The sequence below is a fragment of the Gymnodraco acuticeps genome, unplaced genomic scaffold (assembly GCF_902827175.1).
Source record: "Gymnodraco acuticeps unplaced genomic scaffold, fGymAcu1.1, whole genome shotgun sequence".
NCBI lineage: Eukaryota > Metazoa > Chordata > Actinopteri > Perciformes > Bathydraconidae > Gymnodraco > Gymnodraco acuticeps.
The window spans coordinates 3177344-3199674 of NW_022991154.1; the positions used below are offsets into that span (position 1 = coordinate 3177344).

Below are 22331 nucleotides of genomic sequence, written 5' to 3' on the forward strand. Positions count from 1 at the left end.
AAAAAAAACATGCCCAAAATGGAATTTATTTGGTCATCATATCAGTATTTTAGAGAGCTCCCCCCAAATTTCACAAACCATGTTCCCAGGGGAGTTCATGTCACCACTAGGGGAGCTATAGCTCCCCCTGCTCCCCTCCAGTTTGCACCCTGGTCAGATCCTCTGTTTGGAAGCATTCCAGGATGATAAACCAACTGCAGCTATCAAAACTGTTATCTCTACCTTTTCAAAGGGAAAACCAAGCCTAAGAGGAAGTAGTTTTGCAACAATTATTACCTGCCCAAAAACACCAGTGCTAGAACATGCAACAACAAATGGAATGAACATACCTCCATCAACCACCAAGTCCCTACATTTGTGTTTGTTCTGCAGAAGAAGTGGTCACTCATTGGAGCAGTGTCCACACATCCTGAAGAAAACACACAGAGAAAAATTGACTTCTTGAAAGAAAAAGGGGTGTGTTTTGGATGCCTAAAAATAGGACACATGAGCAAACACTGCCACAGTCGTTTGACATGTTATGTGAAAGTCATCCTGAAATACTCCACATTGAACAAAAAGGCAAAAGAGAGGAAGCAGAACACACAGAACAGAATGGGAAGCCAATGGAAAGTAATAGTGTCATCTCACCTCATACATGTGGGCACATTGGGGCCGGTGATGAAAACTCCATCTTCTCCATCATACCAGTACAAGTAAAGAGCCACAAAGGGAACAAAGTGTTACAAACGTATGCATTTCTGGACCATGGAAGTTCATACCTTTTGCACAGAAAGTCTAATGAGGAGGCTAAACATTACAGGACAAAAGACTAACATTCTCCTAAAGACAATGAATCAGGAAAAAATTGTGTCTAGTCATCATAACTCAGGTTTGGAAATATCGAGTCTGGACGAAGACAATTTCCTTCAACTATCCGATGTCTTCACACATAAGATCATGCCTGTTTCCAAGCACAATATTCCTCTACGAGAAGATCTGGAAAAGCTGCCTTACTTAAAGGACATCAAAATTAATGAAATTACCTCTGGCATTGACCATCTCATTGGGACAAATTCTCCTAAGGTATTGGAACCTTGGGAGCTGATCAATAGCCAAGGAGAAGGACCGTACGCTGTAAAGACCCTACTGGGGTGGGTCTTCTATGGTCCCCTAAAAGGAAGCAACGACAGCAGAGATGCTAATGGCCACCCTGCTGCTGCTGTCAATCGGATATCCATTGTACACCTAGAGGAGCTATTGGTCAAACGATACAATCATGATTTCAAGGAAAATGCAAGCAAGGAAACAGAGGAAATGTCCAGAGAAGACAAACAATTCCTGAACATTATGAATCACTCTGCAAAAATGTCAGATGCCAAAGAGGATGGCAATGTTGTAGCAGACGCCAAAGAGGATGGCGATGTTGTAGCAAACGCCAAAGAGGATGGCGATGTTGTAGCAGACGCCAAAAAGGATGGCGATGTTGTAGCAGACGCCAAAGGGGATGGCGATGTTGTAGCAGACGCCGAAGGAGACAGTGATGGGGATGTTGAAGGCAAAGCTGAGGCCCCCCAAGAAGAAGATGAGGGTCGGGATTCAGGTTGTTACTATGAAGATGAAGAGGCAGAAGGCGAGCCTTTTGAAAGCCAGCCGACTTCAGACTCCTGTCACAGCATGCCTGACTTCACAGCAGATGTAGAGTTACACCAATCCGACATGGTGCCTGAGCCAGAAGAGAAAGTGGAGAATGAACCGGAAGTGAAGATGTCAGATGGACACTACTGCCCAGACTTGCCATTCAGACAAGAAAATCCCAGTTTTCCCAACAACAAACACGTTACCGAGCAGCTCATCTGCGATTTTGCTGTTATGGTACCAGGGCACCGGCTGAATCCAAGTGACAGACCTGAAGAAGTGACTGACATATCAATGCAGGAGCCCTATAAGGAGAGGCTTGGAATTGGGTGAAAATATAACCCACAGGTTCTCTCAGCACTGGACGGGATGGCAACACGACTGCTTCAACCTAAGAACAGCAAAGACTGATGACCCTTAAAATAAGGGAGAAGAAAATAAACTGAAAATTCTTTAAGAATTACATACCAACACATAGAACACACCATTTTTATTTTTCATAGCTCCTTTATTATTTATTGGTAATTGTTTTTTGTTTCATACTAAAGCCAATTAGGGGCCGGTGTGTAGGAGCCATTTTATGGGTGTTGTTGGTGTGTCAGTTTATTTAAGTTATATGTATAGTGCAATATTATTTTTGAACACTTGGTGGCGGGGTTTAGCTGCACCGGGTGTATATAAGTGGTCATAGGTGACAGGAGGACGAGGACACAGAAGGAATAGAGCATTCCGATTCCACCAGCCCGGCAGATGCTCACCACAACAATTAAACTGTAGAATTAAACCTGGTATGTAAAACGCTAAATAAACCTCATTATCAACTGCACCAAAGGGCCGGAAAGTCATCTGTTTGTGTCTGCGTCTGGATCACTCTCCAGCCCTCCTGTGAAGTAATGGCAAAAGGATATAGGACATTGGAAGAATAACATTTCCATTACACAACTGCTTTGCCTGATGCTCACTGTCTTGACCTCTCATAAGGCGCGTTCACACCAACTACTTTTCCCACAAAGGTTCCTGAGAACTCTTTAGTTCTCATGAACTAAGTACATATCGCGTTCACACCGGAAATTAGTTCCTGGGGGTGGATTAGGCAAATGAAGCCGCTGACGTCACTTCTTCTTCTTCTGCTTTGGGTTTACTGGCAGGCCGCAAACAACTTCACTGCGTATACTGCCACCCGAAGTCCCCGGCCGGAAGTCCCCGGAGTTAGGGACTGGCTTCAGAAGAAGCTGCTGGGACTCCCAGCAGCTTCTGAAGCCTTCCGAGTAAACGGACAGAACGCCGACACCTCCTCATCTCCACCGCTCCCATGTTTTATTTTGTGTTGTCATAAATTAGTCTCTCTGCGTTTCTGCGCTGGGCTAATGCTAATGCTAATAATGCAATGCGAGGATAATAAAATGGCAGCTTCACAAAAGTTTTTGGGAGTTTGACGGGGCGTGGTTTGCATTCCGCCCAGCCAATCAGACACAGGAACCTTTTTCTCCCACGAAAGTCCCTGCTCTCTAGCAGGGACTGAAAAGGGGGTAAAAAAGGTTCTCTAGAACTAATTTAGTTCCTGGGACTTTTTGGTGTGAACGCAACTAAATCGTAGTTCTCAGGAACCTTTGTGGGAAAAGTACTTGGTGTGAACGCGCCTATATAGTATGCATTGCCATGAATGAATGTTTGAATGGATGAATGTTCTATATTATTTTAATGACTGATTGAACTCCAGCAGTATTGTTTTAGAGATGTTATATGTTTAACTGCTATACCTGTCATCTCTGCTCTGTGTCATTGTGTTGTCTCCTGGGTTCTGTACTGCCTGGAGTCTGTCTTTTTATTTTCTTCCTCCCAACCCCCATCCCCTCAGGAAGCCTTTTGCCTCCTGTCAGGTCATCATTGAAAATAAGAATTTGTTCTTAATTGAATTTCCTGGCTAAATAAAGGTTCTACTACTACTACTACTACTACTACTACTACTACATCTGTCCCATAAATAGAATTGTCAAGAGCCGCATTCACACTGCAGGACTTTCCCTGGTACTTTGGTTCTTTAGTTCCGTTAGTACAAATAATGTCGCGTTCACACCGCCGGGACTACTAGGTGCCGGGAACTCTTTTGGCCATTTTCAGTCCCTGCTAGAGAGGTGGTACGAACCTGGTGATAAAAGAGTGCCAATTTCTATTCTATTTCTATTGGCTGGGCGAATTGCAAAACCACGCCCCGTTAGACTCTGATTTCTTTTGTTAGGCAGGCCATTTTTCCTCGCTACAAAACCACATCCACACCTGAGCGAGTCGTTTTTTGTACTTTAAAGCAGTTATGACCACACGTACTACAACACCGGGAGCGGTGGAATGATGAGGATAGTGTCGGCGCTTCTGGCAATTTACTCCGAGGACGGGATGCAGCAGCTTCTACAGAAAGCAGTTCCCAACTCCAAATGTTTTGAGCGATGTTCGCAAAAGCTACTTGAGCTGGGAATCGTGCACATTGCACACGGATACCGGGTAAAAATAAAGAAACTCAGGCAGGACTATAAAAAAATTAAAGACCACAATAAGAGTGGTAACGATTTTCTATTGCTATTATATATATATTGCCACTGTTTTTTAATACTGACACCTAACTTGCACTAAGGTGTGTCTGCTGCTATATATATTGCCACTGGTTACATTGTTTTGAAACTACTTACACTTTACTTTACATTTTCACACTTTTATTTAACTTCAATTTAAATGCATACGACACACCTGGAACAGCGTGATGCCGTTATTGTTATGTCTTGACTGTGCAATAAAACAAACAAACTGGCGAAGCTTTATTTATTGTGTCCCAACCCAAATTTGCTGAATAGAAGAATGTGAGAGCAGACAGGTGTTGGGGCAGGGGCAGAAACACAAGTCTTACACACATAAACACAAGTAATTTATCATGTCATTTGTTTTAGATAAATAAGGGAAAAACACCAAACAAGGGTTAATGTCCTTTCCAAAATCAGCCTGAGGGGGTAATATATAATAAATACATAAAGATAAAGTTCATTGTTATAATGGGGTATTTTATTTGTAAATTACCCTTATTACCCCTTATGACTCCATCATGTCTGAGGGTCGGAAAGTAAACAAACGCCTCATACAGCGGGTGGGCTTTATACCCCCTCCCCCGTGTAGTTCTTCTTCTCTCGTTTTTTGTTGTACTCGCCGTGAAGTGGTTTTGCGGCCTGCCAGTAAACCCAGAGAAGAAGAAGACTAAGTGACGTCAGCGTAATCTTGCCTCAGGGAAAGTACTGCGGTGTGAATGCGATTGGCACTAGCCCCCTGGCGGATTCAGTGCCGTGGTACTTTAGTGCCGGCACTAAAGTACGGCAAGTCCTGCGGTGTGAAAGCGGCTAAGTAAATGGTGTAAATGGTCCTCTCCTCTTTCTCTGCTTCGATCTCTCAGGCAAAAAGCACTTTCTTTCAAGATAAAATCCAATCCTCCTATTCCAATCCCAAAAAACTATTTTCCATCTTCTCCACCCTCTTGGACCCTCCCAAAGCCCCTTCCCCCTCCTCCCTTCTGTCAAGCGACTTTCTTAACCACTTTGAAAAAAAGGTTGATGATATTCGCTCTTCTTTTTCTGACTCACCTTTACTCACCGCTGGGTCACGAGACCCCCCTTTCACCCACACACTGACCTCCTTTTCCCCTCTCTCTCCAAGTGAGGTTCTTACCCTCATTACCGCTGCCCGCCCTACCACCTGTCCTCTGGACCCTATCCCTTCAAACCTCCTTCAGACTATCGCTCCTGATATTCTACCGTTTCTCACCCATTTCATCAACACTTCTCTAACTTCTGGTCACTTTCCAAACAGTCTCAAGGAGGCAAGAGTAAACCCTCTCCTAAAGAAACACACTCTCAACCCGTCTGATGTTATAACTACAGGCCTGTCTCTCTCCTCCCGTTCCTGTCTAAAACACTTGAACGCGCTGTCTTTAAACAACTCTCCTGTTATCTCCATCAGAACAACCTTCTGGATCTGCACCAGTCTGGTTTCAAGGCAGGTCACTCCACAGAAACTGCCCTCCTTGCCGTCACTGAGGAACTGCACACCGGCTAAAGCAGCCTCCCTCTCCTCTGTCATCATCCGTTTGGACCTGTCTGCTGCATTCGACACGGTGAATCATCAGATCCTCCTTCACACTCTCCAAGAACTTGGAGTTTCAGGCTCTGCACTTTCCCTCATCACCTCATACCTCAAAGACCGCACCTACAGGGTTACTTGGAGAGGGTCGGAGTCCGACCCTTGTCAATTAACTACAGGGGTCCCTCAGGGCTCTGTTCTTGGTCCCCTCCTCTTCTCCTTGTACACAAACTCGCTCGGATCTGTCATTAGCCCGCATGGTTTTTCATACCACTGCTACGCTGACGACACCCAATTAATTCTGTCCTTTCCCCGCTCAGAGACCCAGGTCCATCTCTGCTTGTCTAGCTGACATTTCTCAGTGGATGTCTGCTCATCACCTCAAGCTCAACCTTGAGAAGACTGAACTGCTTTTCCATCCGGGAAAAGATTGTCCCACTCTTGACCTAACAATCAACATCGGCACCTCTGTTGTTTCCCCAACTCAGACTGCAAGGAATCTGGGTGTGACCCTAGATAACAACCTGTCCTTCACTGCAAACATAGCTGCTACAACCCCGCTGCTGCAGATACACGCTTTACAACATCAGGAGGATACGTCCCAGCTGACCCAGAAAGCGACGCAGGTTTCTGGTCCAGACTCTCGTCATCTCACGCCTAGACTACTGCAACTCCCTCCAGGCTGGTCTACCTGCATGTGCCATCCGACCTCTGCAGCTCATCCAGAATGCAGCGGCTCGTCTGGTCTTCAACCTTCCTAAATTCTCCCACACCACGCCACTCCTCCGCTCCCTTCACTGGCTTCCAGTAACTGCTAGAATCCACTTCAAGACAATGGTACTTGCGTACCATGCTGCGAATGGATCTGGCCCTTCCTACATCCAGGACATGGTTAAAACCGTACACCCCAGCACGTGCACTCCGCTCTGCATCAACCAAACAGCTCGCTGCACCCTCGCTGCGAAGGGGACCCAAGTTCCCATCAGCAAAAACATGTGGGTTTGCTATCCTGGCTCCAAAATGGTGGAATGAGCTCCCCATTGACATCAGGACAGCAGATAACTTACACACCTTCCGGAGCAGACTGAAAACTCATCTCTTTCGACTCCACTTCGAGCGTTAGAACTATTAACGAAGCACTTATATACTAATAAAGGACTGGCTTACCTAAAGCCAGTTGAGTAGCACTTGAAATGTTTTTGCTCTATGAAACCTGATGTACTTATATGATTCTATTTTCTTCAAGTTTGTATTTTGTTGGTCGAACGCACTTATTGTAAGTCGCTTTGGATAAAAGCGTCAGCTAAATGCAATGTAATGTAATGTGTAAGTCTAATTTCTCTCTGAAATATTGCGGCGTAGAAGCAGTTTAAAGTATTCAGAATTGTTCTTAAGCCCAGTCTGTGAGTAAATGTGGCTGAAGTTGAACCCTAACCCTAAAGACAAACCTGTAGAGTGTAGAGGTGGCTCTTTCTACATTTTCACCCTTGCCCCAATAAAGCCTGTAAGCACACTATTGTAGTAGTCTGCCTGTGTGTTCTCTGTTTGCTTTATCACAGGCAATTACCATGCAAAATATATACATTTATATACTTCAGAACCAGAACAATGAAGGTTCTTACTGTAGATCCACACGTCTTAGTTCTCATCTTTAGCTGTGTACTGAGTTTTAGCTGAGTTTCAGTGATCTGGGTCAATGCCCTCGAAGTCATTACTGACTGACTGACTAAGCAGAGCCTCACAAATAAAACTAAATACACCAGGCTCTACAATGTTACGTTAATCATCAAGGAAATTAACCCAATGCATGCCCATTTTTCCATCTTGAAAGTATTGTAAAGTAACATTAATGTCCTTTTGGCAATTAATATTTGAAGATCCTAACTTTGAATAATATAGTATTACACCTCTACTACCTTAAGATCAAATCATTTTAAATATGACTGCGGTTGTCAGTGTCACCTCGCCCTACTGCATACATAGACAGTCTTGCCACATGGCCTTCCCTTGCATAATCTCAAATATTTTGTATTTAATCTACCAACGTGTAACCTTGTCATGTTTGTTTTTCTCCGACACAAAACATCATGTTGAATCAGTCAAAAATAAGATCATTGCCATTGGCATGATGACTTCTGGTTTGGAACACAACATTCTGTAAGTAAGTTTCACTTCTTTCGGCTGCTAAACCTTAACTTGTTTTTCACTTATCATCTGGTGTAATCTTTATCAGTTATTTCAAGCTTTTAATTCGATTGACATGTATGGTATGGGTGTTAGTGTCCCCAACAATTATGTATCTTGCGTAAGTGTATCTGATTATTGCAACACAGCAGCTGCAAGAGAACTATCGATTTTTAGCCGTGTGATTCCATGGATTGTTATTTTGTTTATAACAAAGGTCAAATGTTTCTCAGCAGAAAGTTAACCATCAGTTTCAGCAGTTGATATGGGAGCTACCAACGACTGAAGTCAGGAAAGAGCCAACGCAAAATACTTTCTCCGCTCATGTCTTCTGCTTTAATTCTCCACAGCTTCCAATACAAAGTTAAAAAAGTTGTTTAGAATGAGTATGATGCTTTAAACCAAAGTGTTAATGACTGAAAACCCTGGTTAACATTGAGTCATGTGATTCTTTTTTAAAACAAACAGTTATCAGAATCAGAATATAATTATCATAGCAGTATATGCACTTGGCTACCAAAACATGAATACAGTGTGGTTAAAGTATGTGTGTGATGTCATGTCAATAACAACAGAGTGAAAAGGGTCAGGACAAATGTAATTTCCCCTTGTGGATTTATAAAGTATTTCTTAAATATTTAGTCTTAATCCTAAACAATTGAAAACTCTTAGCTAAGGAAAGGTAGGGAAAGCTTGTGTTAAAATATTCAAAAAGGTCAAGGGGAAAAATGAGGCATCACAATACTGCAGATAGCTGCATGTCCAAAGAAAGTTGCCATTGAACAAAAAGTAAATAAATAATTAAATTACGATGGTTTGTGTAGTTATAGTACTCAGATCCTTGACTTACTGTGATTAAAAGTATCGAACATCAATGCAGAGATACTTTTTTTAATGAGTAATATGAGCAATTATTTCCTGTGTTCAAAATCCTACTAGTAAAAGTACAGGAGTCTTCATGAAGTATCATGTGCTGTCTTGTAACTTGGTGGTACTACAGAATATGTGTTGTGTTTCTACTTGAATCTCTTTTTATATCCAAGTATTCTATGTACATAAATGTTTTTTTCTGTCTTTGTGAAGAAGTTTGGTCCAAAACCTGTTTGTTTTTGTGTGCTGTATGAAAACATGAAAAGGGAAAACTAACATCACCCTTTTCAAAGTTAGATCTAAACATCAGAGCTAGAGATGCTATGAGATACAAGACCACAGAAATGTGACTGGCTATGATATTGTGATACAATCATGGCGTATCTGCCCCTGGTGTGAAACCATTTAAAGACAATGGTGACCTGATACAGTATCTACTATAGCTGTCAAATGTGTTTAAATGGACTTCTAAGAACTCAGTTTGATTATTTTTCATTATTAACTTCTAGATGATGACCACTGTGTTATCCAATCTTGTTTATAGTGCTTTATTGAGCAGGGAATGGGGGCCAAGATTGTATCAAGGGACTTTAAGCCCCCTCACTGTCCCTGTTGATCCAAAGTGGCGGGACTGCAGGGCCCATTATCTAACAAACATGATAAGCTCCACTGTGCAAGTCACCACAGTAGCTGATTGGTTGGGATATATATCAACCGATGCAGGATCCAAGATATGACCATGCGTTTAAGTTAAGGGTTCAATGGTTATGTTTACCTGAAATGACACAAGGGGCAGTGGTTTTGTGATTGTGGGAGTGAGGGTGTTCTTACAGTGAACAGTAGCAGGATATAAAAGGCCTCCTCTCATCTTTCCCACTAACCTGTGCCTGTTTTTTGACCAGGCCTTTAACCATGAAGCACTGTGTGTTGTTGTCGCTGCTGTTGGCGTTGGGATGCGTCCGCGCTGCACCGGTGGAGACTGTTGGCATCGAGGAAGGATCGTGTGAAGACGCATCTGCAAAGGGTGCTGCAGGACTCGCCATCACTAAGATCAACCAGGACCGGCAGGAGGGCTACATCTTCGCTCTGCACCACCTGTCCAATGTGCATATGACCAAACATGTGAGTCCATATGAAGATATAATAAGGGAGGAAGGTTATATTATCAGGCTGTCTTTCATGGGCAAAATCCATCAACCACTCTACATTTCTTAGTTGTAATGTAGAGACACAATCAGAAGCAACCTATCTACATTTGGTTTTATACCAAAACAAGGCAACTCATTAACATGTACATGTTGTTGTGGATGATGTTTTGTTTGTACAAGTTGGTATTCCATAATTAGAATCCACAAAAAAACACGAAAGTGCTTCGATGTCAAAAAGATTTGAAATGTAATAATCTAGATTTTCTTCCTAATATTTACTTTCAAAAATATGATATATCTATATAAATGTTAAATTTAGTTTTAACTTAGAAATGAATACTTTAAATAAGGTTGCAATCATGTCTGATGGCAATGGTAATAGAGTGTCTGTCTACAATTAAGTTGACAATTAAATAATGAATATACCCTGAAAAAAAGAAGGTTTTTATCTCAAACTGTCTTCAAACATGTGCTAAGAGATTGCTTATTATAATTGAAAATAAAAGAAATGCTGAGGCAAGGAAAAGTCAAAAGAGATGATTAAAAGAAAATGACTAAATGGGATATTTCTTTTGAAAAACAATCAATCAGTCTGCCGGAGCTCATCTGTATGGTCCCATAAATCTGATAACCTCTAGCACTTAACAAATGACTCAGATGATAAGAATCTGTAATTTCCCTTATGTATTTATATTCATTAGGAATTAGTTATGAGAGCAATTACATTTCAGACATCAGACATTTAATCCAGAGATAAATGATGTGTCTGCTGTGTAGTAGCAGACAGATTGATTGTGTTAAAGACATCAGGTGATACCAAAGTTATTGGATGGATACATTTGTCATGTAAGCATCGGTATCTGATAAGAACAACTTTTTTTTAGGGTCTTCATTTATCACCAGCCACGTGTACTGTCACACAATAACCCAACCTTCTAACCACTGGAAGATCATTTGCATAATGACGTTCTGATAATGAGTTCTGTGTGTGTGTTTACAGGAAGAGACTGGCGTGGTTTTCTACCTGACTCTGGATGTTGTGGAGACCAACTGCAGTGTTCGGAAGCAGGAGCGATCGGAAGTCCTGTGAGGCTCGCCCCGACGAGGACACACCGTCAGAAAACACTCGTTGACGCACACACTTTTACATGCACTCCCCCTCCCTAAACAGTGACAGTGTTGAAAGAAGTAATCTGATCCTTTAGTACAAATACTATGGTCTTCAAATTCTCAAATACAAGCAAATGTCGTGATTACAAAATGTAACTTTAGTAAAGGTACAAAAATGTATTCAAAGTACAAAAAGTAAAAGGACTCATTCTGCACAATGGCCCATTTCAGAATAATATTAAAGTACAGAACAAGTATCAGCTAAATGTAGTTAAAGTATCAAAGTAAAGCACTCATTAGGCAGAATGTATCTTTTCACTGTATTATATTATTTGTATTTTGTATTTTGTAAAAGCATTTTAGTGTTGCTGTTGGTTCATGTGGACCAAATTAGATACTGTGTACATTAGAAGTACAGTATTTATTTATTATACCACATCAGCTTATACAGTAAGTGTTAATACTGTATGTCCACAGTAACTGTGAGTGTTAAAATACATGTAAAGTATGATATTCACCTCTAAAATTAGGTGGAGTAAAAGTATAAAGTAGAAAATAAATGGAAATTACTTAGGTAAATTGCAAATATGTGAAAAAAGTACTTAAGTACAATACTTGAGCACATGTACTTATTTACTTTCCACCACTGAAAAGGGATAACACAAAATTCCACATTTGTGCAAGTTGTGTGGTACTGTTCAGCCTTGTTTTATCAGTTTTTTATTACGTCAAGACTCACATTATACTTTCCTGTTGCTCCATAAAAGTAGTTATTATATTATGAACCTTTAAATTACTATAATACAAAAAAAATCTCAATATGAGTCGATTCTATTTAATGTTTGCAGTATAATCAATTATTGTTGTATTGGTCTCTGCAGGTGTATGGACAATGCAAGGTTGCCATCTTCATCAGCAAGGTGCACAGGGTCGTGCGCCTCTACAAATACCAGTGTGTCGTCAGACCAGGTAAATATTTTTTGTTAAGTTCTACTTTATTTAGTTGAATCTTAATAAGTTTGCCAGATTTCTAAGTAGAAGTGAACCTATAAGCCTCAAAATGTGGTAAAATGAGCCTGATATTTTGTTCAGTGCAAAACAGTCTTTTGACATTTCGGGATTTTCTCTCTGCTCAGTTCCTTCAGCTCGCGTGGCAGAGCTATGTCCTGACTGTCCTACTCCTACGGACATGGAAGATGCTGAGATTAAGAAGACTGTGTTTCTTTCACTGGAGAGGTTCAACAACATGAGGCGGAATGGCCAATCGCTTCGCTCTGCTCAAAATCAAACCGTGCTAAAGCCGGGGTACGTTTAAGACGAGGCCAAACGTCCTATGTTGTAATGTTCAAAAAGTTGAATAATGCATGCATGATCCAAAATGTAATGGGTCCTTCCTTGGTTTATGAATCCTGCTGAGAAACAGACATTATCTCCTTGGGGGAGGCTAACAGCATAATCCTGTTGACACCTTGGATTTATGTCATCAATTGTTTCAAAATGTCATTATTAAATTATCCTCTAATCATCCAGAGTATCAAGGTTCCAGAATCTGACTACATACAACTAATTCCCTCTCTATCCCCATGACCGACCGCCGCTTTGAACAATCATCTTATTGTAATGCATTCACTTGCGACTTGACCAACTTCTTTTGTTATGGGTGTGTTTGTCACCAGATGGCCATGTCGATGTATACAATGCAGACTACACCATCAGGAGACCACCCTGCCCCAGGAGCTCTGCAGCATCTGATGACTGCCCCTTCATGGATTGCGAGGTTCGCTCTGTGAGTCATGAAAACATTTATTTTTCAACACTATATCTTAGTCATATGGGTTGTTTATTTCATTTGTTTTAAATTAAATAAAGTTTTCATTTTGGCATTCCTGTAATAAATCAGGATTCATTTGAAAGATTTTAAACGCTCCAGTATGAATTCTGCTTTTTTCATGTAAATCTCTGGATCAGTACCTTTTGTGTAACAACTTCTCTTTTAAAGTATTACAATTCTCTAACTTATTTATCTTGGTATTCTCCCCTCAGCACAAGGGACACTGTCAGGCCAGGCTCTTTTATTCTCCAACTGGGGAAGCTTTGCCAAGTGAAGATTGTGAGACCTTTGAGCCAGAGGTAAGATTAAGCCAGGACCAAATACAAAGTGTCACATTGATTTCATTGTATAAAGTCTTTCTGTAGCTGTAGATTATTTGATTTAAAGGGGACCTATTATGCTCATTTTCAGGTTTATATTCTTATTTAATGTTTAAAAGGCTCTTTATTTCTATATCTGTCTTAAACCAGAGCCAGTCTGCTCTGATTGGTACACTGGCCAGCGCTGTTATGATGGGTCAGCTGCTTACCTTCTAGCCTATCATGTCCGATGTGTTGGAGCACTAGCCAGCAGTAGCATGAGATTTATTACAACTGATTTTCATAGTTTTGGCATTCAATTATATAATAACATCATATTATTTAAAATTATGACTATAGCAATTATCTAGTGATAACAATTATATCATATGGACACAATGACTGAACCTACACAAATAAGATGCAAATTGTACTGAAATGCAATTCTGCTTCACAATTTGAATCAAAATACAGCTCTGAATTCGCGTTATGAACTTAATGTTTGGTCTTTAGAAGACATAGTTGAAGAAAATTCCTATAAAATGTGAAAAAATACAGCAAGAAAACAGTATGTACTGTACAATATATGAATATAGCTTAAATTGCACCAATTTACTTACCACTTTTTCTATGTCCCCAACATTACTCATTTTATCTTTTACGTCTTCTCAAGGCTGCTGAGAGAGAGAAGAAACACCACGAGCTGGGCGGAGAGACCGACCACAGCCACACAGACAAACATCCACACAGCCAGGACCATGACCACGCACACGCCACCGACGACGCACACACACACGACCACGCTCACGACCACACCAAGAGCCACGACAATCACGACAAAACCAAGCAGCACGCAGACAACAGCGACCACCACCACACGCACGACCACGAACATGAACACTGGCGGCCACAGGCACGCTCACGCCCCACTCCCACGACCACGGGCACGGCACGATCACGTGCACACTCACCACAGCAAGGCGCACAACCATAGCGACGACTGTGCCCCAACCAGCACCACAACTACAAGCACGCCGACAGTGAGCACACCCACGAGCACGACCACGAGGTGTCTCTGGATCACGACCACAAGCACTCCCACTTGCACGAGCACGAGCACCACCCACCATCACCACAAACACGAACACGAGAATGCATCCCACGACAACCCAGAGGGCATGGTGAAGATGATTCCCGCAGTGGACCAGCCCATGATCCTGCCTATTTTCCCCGAAGTCCCCCCGGGTGAGGTGGGAGTCACCCTGAACCTCAAGCCCGACCCCCAGATCCCCGGACAAGCAGAGCCCACCATCGAGGCCTACCCCACTGCATTCTCGGCTCAGTGCGTCCCTGCAGCAGCTGGAACAACCCTGGCGGAGAAACTCTTCGCTGAGGACCCCCAGTTCAAGAGATCCGCATAAGTCAGCTCTTGGGACTCACAATGGAACTGAAAAAAAATCAAACAAAGACATGGATTAAAGAGAAGACAGAAAAACATTTTACACATTTTGCTTCAGACACGCCATGACTGCTTACTATAGCTTCTTTGGGCGACATGATGGTTTTATAAAAGCACATTACATGTAACATTTCCTGTCTCTCTTTTGTTCAACCATCTGATAAATGGCAAGAGGATAAAAAAAACACTATGTTCACGTTAAAAACACAACTGGTCATTCCTGTTTACAATCCTTGAAGATGACAAAATTGTTGAAACTGACAACAAAATGGCAAACATTTACATAGGGGAACCATCAACGTTATTGATCTTCATAATGAGTCGCTGTTTAACCAAACCGGTAAACATGACATTTGACTGATATCAGTGTTTTGGCTGCACACCATAATAAAATGCTTTCCACAAATAACCATCCAGTGTTTGTTTTTTTGTATTGTTTTTAAGACCAAGTTAATCCATGTTGTGATGACTCAGTGCACCAACCCCAGCATTGCTGTGTTTCCTGTCACTGATCTCTCACTGTCAATGGCTTCAAACGAAACAGCATGAAATAATCCTAAAATGTTTTTGGCTATGTTACTAACTGCCCTTGGTGGCTATTTTGTTGATTTGCCTAAAATGTACTGAAGTACATCAAAATAAGTGAAATAGGGCTGCCGTATAGTTCACGTGCTGGCGGCCTATTTACTGGAGTTTGGTCCCTGTGCAGAGGACTGAGGTTTGAATCTGGCCTGGGACAATTTTCCTCATGTCATCCCCTATGTCTCGCCCTTTCAACTCTTTCTCTTCAATAAAGGCAGTAGTGGCCTGAAGAAAAAAATGCATGAAAATATATTTTTTAGGAGGCATTCTGATAATAACCAAGTATATGTGTGACTTAAATCATGTATGGCACATATTTAGAACTGTTAACAGTGGTATTTTGTTTAACGTATGAGATAAAGTTTGAATTGTCAGTCTGAAATTGAGCTGAAGCACACCATCTATTAGAACAAGCAAACATTGATAAGCAGTGATAAAGTGCAGACCTTCACAGTCAACAGAGTAATCTTTTTTTAAATGTCTAAATACTGTTACACTGCATTTTGTATGTCATTGGTTTCAGACAAAAATATGCAATGGTATAGCATCTTTAAAAATGAGGGCTGTATACATGGAATAGGCTATTTGAGGAGTTGATAAACCATTATATGAAAATGTTCTAAAATATTAAGGAATTCCAAAAAGATCATAATATTGGGTGCATACTGGATGCTAAAGTCCTATAGGCCTATGATATCCTGCTAGTAGACAAACACAACATCAGAGGACATACATATTTGTTAACTTTTTTGTAGCTTTCACAAACACATTACGTAAAACGGTTAAACTAAACTCAGTCAATGTGTGTACAGAGTGACTCTGCAGACATGGACGTACTGCCTACTAAATCAACCTTTGCACAATCTGCAAACAGCTCTTATCAGTGTTCTCTAGACCAGTGGTTCCCCAAACTTTTTGTGCCCAAGGCACACCAAAGGACAAGTAAAAATATCAAGGCACACCTATTGTGCAAAATAGCCCTTATAACACGTGTTATCACTCATATTATGTAAAATATCTGTAAATGTGCATAATTATTTACTAATGCCAAATAAAATGTGACAAAGACAACTATATTACTCGAAATATTTCAGAAATTAATTTGAAACTTTATCAAATTAGGCTTCATCAAAGCAGCAACACACTCATTTAAACCAGACAGGTCACAACATTAAAAATGAGGCAAAGGAAACTCAGCAGAAATTCAGCACAGAGAACTGTCAATGCAAGGAAGCTGCATTGTCCATGGTCCTGAACTACAAATTATAAATGTATTACTTTAAAAAAAGTAATATATTACACTACTTCATTACTATCTACATAAAGTAACTCGTTACTTTACTCGCCGAGCACGTACGAACTGCGCATGCGTGAGTGGCAATAACTTTCCTTACCAGCAGGCGGCGGTAGTGTGTATTTGTCATTCAAAACAGGTAACAACCGGAAGACAGAGAAGAAGAACAGACTGCGTGATATAAACAAACAACAAATAGCGTGTGCGGTAGCTTCACCTTAGCATGTGTTCTTTGCAGGTGTTTGTTGAGGTTTGACCACGTGGTGTTTCCAGCAGTGGATAACAGCTTCTGGCCTGGACACAGTTTGCACCTCACCATCACATTCCTGTCTATTCTTCGGACGAACTCAAAGTAATGGGCAGACCTCCACCCCTCGAAAGTTATCGCTGACTCAGCCATGTTTATGTAGCACTGCACGTGGAGATGTGGATGCGCAAATCGCGCAGATTACGTACATATAAAGCTACAAAGAGGTATGCCCATTATTTTGAGTTCGTCCGAAGAATAGACAGGAATGTGACGGTGAGGTGCAAACTGTCCAGGCCAGAAGCTGTTATCCACTGCTGCAAACACCACGTCAAACTTCAACAAACACCTGCAAAGAACACATGCTAAGGTGAAGCTACCGCACACGCTATTTGTTGTTTGTTTATATCACGCAGTCTGTTCTTCTTCTCTGTCTTCCGGTTGTTGCCTGTTTTGAATGACAAATACACACTACCGCCACCTGCTGGTAAGGAGAGTTATTGCCACTCACGCATGCGCAAGTTCGTACGTGCTCGGCGAGTAAAGTAACGAGTTACTTTATGTAGATAGTAACGAAGTAGTTTAATATATTACTTTTAAAAAAAGTAATATGTAATATATTACATTTTTTTTTAGTAATGACCCCATCTCTGGAGTTGGCGTTCTCTACTCTGATTTACATGAAGAACAACAGGAGGTCACGGCTCTCTGTTGAACAGGATTTGCGAGTGGCCCTCTCCTCAGTGCCACCAAGGATTACAAAATTCTGCGCGCCCGACAGGCACATGTATCTCACTCATTTGTAAATCGGCAAAATATTTACAATAGCACATGTTTCAATGCTGATTGCTGAAATGTTAATGTTGTGACCTGTCTGGTTTAAATGAGTGTGTTGCTGCTTTGATGAAGCCTAATTTGATAAAGTTTCAAATTAATTTCTGAAATATTTCGTTAATAAATATTTCATGAGTAATATAGTTGTCTTTGTCACATTTTATTTGGCATTAGTACATAATTATGCACATGTACAGATATTTTACATGATATGAGTGATAACACGTGTTATAAGGGCTATTTTGCACAATAGGTGTGCCTTGAGATTTTTACTTGTCCTTTGGTGTGCCTTGGGCACAAAAAGTTTGGGAACCACTGCTCTAGACATTAAACACAACCCACGCTTAACAAACACATTTGGTAATTCCCAGTTAAAGGTGGGGTAGGTAATTTTGGAGATACCCGGGTTGCATTCCAATAGTCCATTTAGCTTAGGAACCTTCCTAACGGAGTGAAATGACCCGGAAGTACGTCACTGGCAGCCATGATAAGTGCCGTTCCAATTCTCCAAATGAAAGGAAAGGAGGTTTCAAACTTCCTTTATAACCTCCTTTAGCTTAGGAACCACTGGACCTCCCTAACCGAAAGGAGAGGAGAAAATGCTGCCCCACAATGCATTGCAGCCGCAGCATTTGCCATCACAACAGTCGGCCGTTCACGGAAACAACCGATTATGACCGAGAAATTATATCATGAAAGTTACGGTGCTTATTAAGCATTTTAAAACGTATGTGGTAAGTTGCCAAAGTGCTTTTTTTCTGAACGTTCATCAGTATTATAATCAAAAAGAGAATATGAACGTTAGTTTTTACTGAAATGATCAAATAAAGTCAACATCTCACAGTCTTTACTGAGCTGTGTGGGGTTTTGTTCAACTTTTAAAAGATGTTTGAATGGTGATATACACAGTGATAGATGTGAAGGACTAACGTTTATAATAAATACATTTGTATTGATTTTAAGATATTTTCATAGTTCATACAATCATACGTATTGGGATCATTTGTATTAATGTGGACCGGAGGGAGAGGGTGACGAGCATAAGTTTAACTTTCCTTTTTTATTTAAATTCAACTTGGTCATGAAGAATATGGTTCTCTGTTGTCCACGTTCATAAAAGCATAAAGCAACAGCATCAGAGCACGGTGGCAGAGTCTCTGAGTTTACAGTAGTCCCTCGTTCTTATAAACATCCATGTTGTAGTCCGCTGTATAGAAATACTGTAGTTTCCATAGTTTCCCCACAGCAGCAGACGCACATTCATGACGTCCGCTGGCGCATCATAAACACGTCGGATAGTGAAAGTGCATTCGGATTCTCTAAAGTACCGCAGTCTCTTCTCCTAAATCCTTTTGAATTCTCCTATCCACTATCCCTTAACCCCGTGACGTTTCACTCAGAGGTCAAGGAATAGGAGATAGAGTCTAGAATTTAGGAGCTGATTTTTGGATTATCGGAACGCAACCCAGCTCGAGTGCGCTAGAATTTGAAAATACACAGCCGGAAAAAAATCTACCACTTCCTTACAGAGCCCTTCCTCTGGAGTCAGATTTGGGTCAATATTCTAGCGCGCAAAACAAGCTACTCACGAGCGGAAAATGTGCTTTTACACGCGCATGAAATGACCCTCGCGCGCAGATTAAACCCCCGCGAGCGGCTATGTGCGGGAGCGTCAGCCTCACTCGCTCGCGGAGTCTGTCTACGCGCGCGTGAAAAGTTTCTGGCACTTTGGGGCGGAGCCACTGGACTTTGATTGACAGCTGCCAGGAAGCCCGGAGTTGCCAGGTTTGATAAATGCCTGAACTACCAAGAGCCGAGGAGTGACAGCTGCAAGATCAGTTGGACGAGATTGAATGGTAAATGTGTCCATAAAAAACTATTATATTCGTAAAGTGTACAGCTAATATATATATATATATATATATATAGCGACGAGACGCCGCTGGGACGCTTCTGAGCCGTTGCGCGGCGCGTCTGGTTGAATAGCACCCATTGACTAGAGAGGCTGCGATCCTTGCTGAATTATATTTTTCGACGCGAGGCGTTGCAGAGGCAGCGGGCAGGAAGTGGATCGGTGACAGCATCCGGTCCATCCCCCAAATAAACTAATTTGCAGATCCTATCCCTCCGTAGTCTTTCAAGTAGGAGGAGAAATGCCAGCGTTCTCCTCCGGTTTACAGGCACTGTGTACATTATATATATATCAATCAATCAATGTTTTATTTATATAGCCCAATATCACAAATGTTACATTTGTCTCAGTGGACTTCACAGTTTGTACAGAATATCAGTATGACAATACGACACCCTCTGTCCTTAGACCCTCACATCGTACAAGGAAAAACTTCCGGAGAAAACCCACAGTTTAAAGGGAAAAATGGGAGAAACCTCAGGGAGAGCAACAGAGGAGGGATCCCTCTCCCAGGACGGACAGACGTGCAATAGATGCCGTGTTGTAAATTGAAAAGATAATACATTTGCAACATAGGTAGTCCAAATGTTTGGAAATGCATGTGTGTATAATAGGAAGATGAATCCACGAGGATATCCATCCAGGACTTATGATCCAGGACCACAGCCACGACTCAAGATCCAGGGCTCGCGATCCAGGACACAGGACCGCAGCAACAGGATCATCCATGACTCCGGATCCCGGCGTATATAGACACCAAAAAGAAAGACATTTGGGGAAGCTGGGTTAATCGGAACATGAGAGTACTACAGGTATAGACAGAGAGAAGGAAGAAGTAAGATGTCCCCCGACAAACTAAGCCTATATCAGTTAAACTAGGGGCTGAATCTAATCAGCCCTAACTATAAGCTTTATCAAAAAGGAAGGTCTTAAGCGCACTCTTAAAAACGGATAGGCTGTCTGCCGCCGCCGAACACAAACTGGAAGCTGATTCCACAAATGTGGAGCTTGATAAGAAAAGGCTATGGCTCCCCATTGTACTTTTAGAAACTCTAGGAACAACCAACAACCCTGCATTATTGGAACGCAATGCCCTAGTTGGACAGTAGGGTATAATGAGTTATTTAAGTAAGATGGCGCCTGCCCATTAAGGGCTTTGTAGGCGAGAAGAATAATTTTAAATTCTATCCTGTGTTCTATAGGGAGACAGTGTAAGGCAGCCAGAACAGGAGTAATGTGGTCCCTTTTCCTAAATCTGGTTAGTACACGAGCTGCAGCATTTTGAATCAGCTGAAGCGACTTGACTGACTTCTTGGTACACCCTGATAATAAGGAGTTACAATAATCCAGCCTTAAAATAACAAATGCATGGACTAGTTTCTCTGCATTGTTTTGAGGCAAGATATGCCTGATTTTTGCAATGTTACGTAGATGGAAGTAGGCGGTCCTTGAAATTGATTTTATGTGGGCGTTAAAGGATAAATCCTGATCAAATATAACACCAAGATTCCTTACAGTCTCACTGGAGGCCAAATTAATGCCATCCATAGTTAGTATATCTTTAGATAATTTGTTTCGTAGATTCTTCGGGCCAAGTACAATAACTTCAGTTTTGGTCGTGTTTAACATCAAAAAGTTTAAGGTCATCCACGTTTTTAAGTCCTTGAGGCAGTCTTGAATGTTATTTAGATGATTAATTTCATCAGGCTTGATGGATAAATATAGTTGAGTATCATCCGCATAACAATGAAAATTTACAGAATGATTCCTTATAATATTGCCTAACGAATGCATATATAATGTGAACAAAATAGGTCCGAGCACTGAGCCCTGTGGCACTCCATGGCTAACTTTGGTTTGCGTGGAAGATTCATCGTCTACACGTACAAACTGAGAGCGAATATAATTATATAGAATAATTATGATGATGAATGCATTTTTTTACCACTAAAATACAGCAACACATATTTTATTCATGTCGTTTATAACTGGGATATTACAATTATTATTAACTTTGTCTGTACAAAGTAGCCTGTCCAGGATATATGCCCAAATCAACAAAAACTACGAGCCGACAGGCAAGACGCTACGCTTCTGAAATGCTTCTGAAACGCGGTAGGGTATGACGGCGGAGGAGGCCGGACCAAAACCGTGGCGAAACCGTTACGCGACGCAGACGGACCCGGTGGAATCGAGGGGTTAGTGAGGACTCGAGCAGCGGTGTTCTGAATTAGCTGCAGCTTTCTAATAGATTTTTTAGTGAGACCTGTGAAGACACCATTACAGTAGTCGAGTCTACTGAAGATAAAAGCATGGACAAGTTTTTCCAAATCCTGCTGTGACATTAGTCTTTTAATCCTAGAAATATTCTTTAGGTGATAGTAGGCTGATTTAGTAATTGTTTTAATGTGACTGTTGAAACTCAGGTCAGAGTCCATGACTACACCTATATTTCTGGCTTTATCTGTTGTTTTGAACATTTTTAATATTGCTCAGCGCTAACTTTTATATGTTCTGCCTTGGCTCCAAAAACCATTACCTTAGTTTTATCTTTGTTTAATTGGAGAAAGTTCTGACTGTATGGTACATTGTTGTTCTGATATGCTCATCCCAAATTCTATATTTTGCCAAACGTTGTCAAAAGACACAGCCAACAAGATGATCTTCTTACAAAAAAAACATATGGAAGAAACCAATTGTGTACAGTTTATACCCTATTATTTTCCATTATTTTGCTTGTAAGCTAAATGCTAAGTGGATGTTTTCTGACTAAATTAAACACAGGGAGAAAAAAATAAAAATAACCCGTAAAAGTGAACAATGAAAAG

The 22331-nt window shown here is 41.2% G+C and overlaps 1 pseudogene; it reads left to right on the forward strand.

Moving 5' to 3' along the window:
• The first annotated feature begins 9569 nt into the window (after positions 1-9569).
• LOC117560533 lies at positions 9570-15046 on the forward strand (annotated as a pseudogene).
• Positions 15047-22331: the final 7285 nt, after the last annotated feature.